This window comes from Corvus brachyrhynchos, unplaced genomic scaffold (genome assembly GCF_000691975.1).
Source record: "Corvus brachyrhynchos isolate BGI_N302 unplaced genomic scaffold, ASM69197v1 scaffold97, whole genome shotgun sequence".
NCBI classification, from domain to species: Eukaryota; Metazoa; Chordata; class Aves; order Passeriformes; family Corvidae; genus Corvus; species Corvus brachyrhynchos.
In genome coordinates this window covers 1330011-1333054 of record NW_008239758.1, presented here as the reverse complement: position 1 = coordinate 1333054, position 3044 = coordinate 1330011, and positions in this window count along the sequence as shown.

Genomic DNA, 3044 nt, shown 5'->3' with positions numbered 1-3044 from the left:
CCACTTTACAAAATGAGTTGATTAAGAATATCTCAGTTAAAAACTGGTCATGTAAAAACATCACATTCCATTGTAGAAGCATGAAAAACTCGTAAGCTTTGCAGACCAAAAATGTAAGCTGAAAAAGCACAGGAAAAGCTGCTGATAAAGTTGATGGAACTTGGATAAATGCTCTAAATGCACTAGCTTTGACTTTTTTCTTTTACTTTTAGAGGTTCTAGAGTCTTAAGTCCTTGTCTTTGATTTATGTGGTGTATAAATAAATGCTGTGTGTAAAATGATTCATAGAGCACAAACCTTCAGCCTTGTGCATGGTTAATTGTTGATGATTGCATTGAAATCAAGAGGACTATTCATAGTGCACACATATGTGCAAAATATATGACTTATTGTCAGATGATTATAGATGCACCTAATGCCTTGCATAAAGATCACCAGTAACTCTTCCAAGTTTTTTTTTCCTTTTAAGCACTGTGTTATTTAGTATATCATTTGCATGATATGAGATAAAGTAGAAAAAGCAAATCCACAGAAGCAAGGAATGTCTACCATCTAGGCATAAACTTGGCAAGGTGGGTTGTTGTGCTTTTTTCCTGCTTTCATCTGCCTTCTTTTTTCATCAGCTAGAGGAAAAACTTTGAAGTGTGGTTATAAAACAACTGCAAAAATAACACTGAAAGCCTGCATTTCAGTTATTTCTCTAGGCTTCATATCAACTGCTCTCACCACAGCAAGAAACATTCTAATTGTCATTCCCCTAAGTTCTCTTTGGCATCTGATAGGCAAGTGGTATTCTTTCTGGCTCATTTCACATCACTGGAAATAAATAGTTCCAGAATAGAAAATGGATTGACTGTGCATGAGCCAAAACAGAATCCAAACTAGAAGAGCTTATGCTCTTCACTGTGTTGTCTGCACTGGGCAGGGGAGTGTGTAGTAGTAGATGATGTAAATGATGCCAAATGAAACAGGTGTAATGAGAAACAAATACAGCACTCTTACCCAGTCGTTTTTCTATGAGGATGAAACCTATTTTGTCATAATTAGCAGAGACTGTATTATCTGTCACGTGTCCCACAGGCTCACCAGGGCACCCCCGAGGAGCAGGGGGCCCAGTGTGCCAAAGCAGAGGGGGGCAGTGCCAGTGTGCTCTGTGCTCGCAGCTGCAGCGCAGGGCTGGCAGCGCCAGGAACAGGGAAAGGGTTTGTGTCCCAAGTTTTAGTGATGGCAGGTTTTGAATTGTCTTCTCTCCCCACCATCAGTCCCAGCCCCTGCACTGTTCTTCTCATCATTCCTTGTAAGAGAGGCTTGCCAAAGCAGGAGATGCTTTAGCACTAAGGAAATGAACTGTATGGATCTGGGAAATAGTATAGAAAAGATTTCACAGAAATAGAAACATTTATCGCATAAACAGAAGGATACCCTATAAAATAAACACATTTGAACACCATTAGAGGTATCATTACACACAAAAAGCCATATGTAGACATATCACATAAACAGGCATATTTTTGACCTGCACCTTCTTCATGCCGCTGTCTCTAATTAGAGCTCCCTTTCTGGTCTCACTGCTTTACAGATACCTTCCTTTCAGCAAGTTCAAAATACATTCACTGCTTTTGTATTGTTCAGTACTTCTGACTGAATGACAAATGTGTAAAGCTGTAGCAATGGATGCACGTTTACAGTGCGTTGTGGGAAATGTTTGAGTGGAATGGAAGGAAATATCAGGAAGGGTACCTGGAGAGAAAGTACACATTTTTGTAACATTGAAAACATTACACAGGCAATGAACTGTTGAATTAATACCAGACTGGGATGGAATATAAAGCCACACTGAATTAAGAATTGATCTTTCCATTTTTCTTTACCAGCAATATTCTGTAGTTTTGAGGTTCCTACATACACATCTGCTAAAGATGGCAGGGGAGGAGGTTACTCTATGCTCCCTAGTGGAAGCTACTTGTCTTCTGTGCTTCTAAAATGAGGGAAGGATCTGTTTATTATAATAGTTTTCCTTGTAGATTACCAAGCAATGTGTAAATAAAGCTGTTTATTCTTACATACAACTATGCTGAAAAGGTTTTTATCCAAAATATACTTTGATTCCTAACTCTGGCTGAGCTCCAAGAATAGGAGCCTGGTGATAAGTGAGGATGCTGGGGTTATCAGTACATTTCTGGAAGTTATTTTCATTGCTCTGGATGTGGTAGACTAATTTATAGAAGTGAATCTGATGTAAAATAGAGCATCATTTTATCTAACTTATATGCAAAGGCTTGACTATGATACACAGTGGCTGCTAATGGGAAAAAAATTGCAATTTTTTTAGCGCTTGTGGCTCAGTTAATTATCATTCTCTTACTTTTTTGTGTGTTCTTCCCAGTTTATGCTATCATACTGTGTATGTATTCATTGACAAAGGAATGAACATTTCAGCTGTGTTCCTGGTTTTCAGTTGTGAAAGCACTGGTCCTTTTCATCTTTTCAAATAGGTTTTAGCCATTTTTAGCAGTCAGCAAGCACTGACATTTCTAATGTTAAAGTGTTTTCATCTGCTCCCTGAGTGTATGCATTTGCGACTACAAAATGATAAGGTCTTTTTTGAAGAAAGAACACTGTGATTTATTTTGGAAGCAGCTTCTGTAGTTCTGGAACGGGCTACCACTGCAATCCTTTGTTCTGCCGCGAACCTGTGAAAATGTCTTCCTCTGATCCCTAGGGATTCGTTGGTGTTGTGTGTCTACAAGTGCTACGTTTCGATATTGAAAACGCTCAGAAACAGCTTACATGCTTATTGTCATTTTTGCTACTGCTTTTTTAAATCCTAAATTTTAAAGAGCAGGATGTGCTGTAATTAAACTTTCCATGTCCTCTCTTTGTCGTAAAGAGAGTCACTGACGACTGTGCCTTTGCTGCGTAATTCAGCGCCGCGGAAAGGCTTTAAGCAGACGGCAGTGAATCACCGGCCTCCCGTGCGGGACCGAGTCTGCCCTCACACCCAGCCCGCGTGTGCAGGCAGGCTCCCGGCCCGGTGTGCGCCG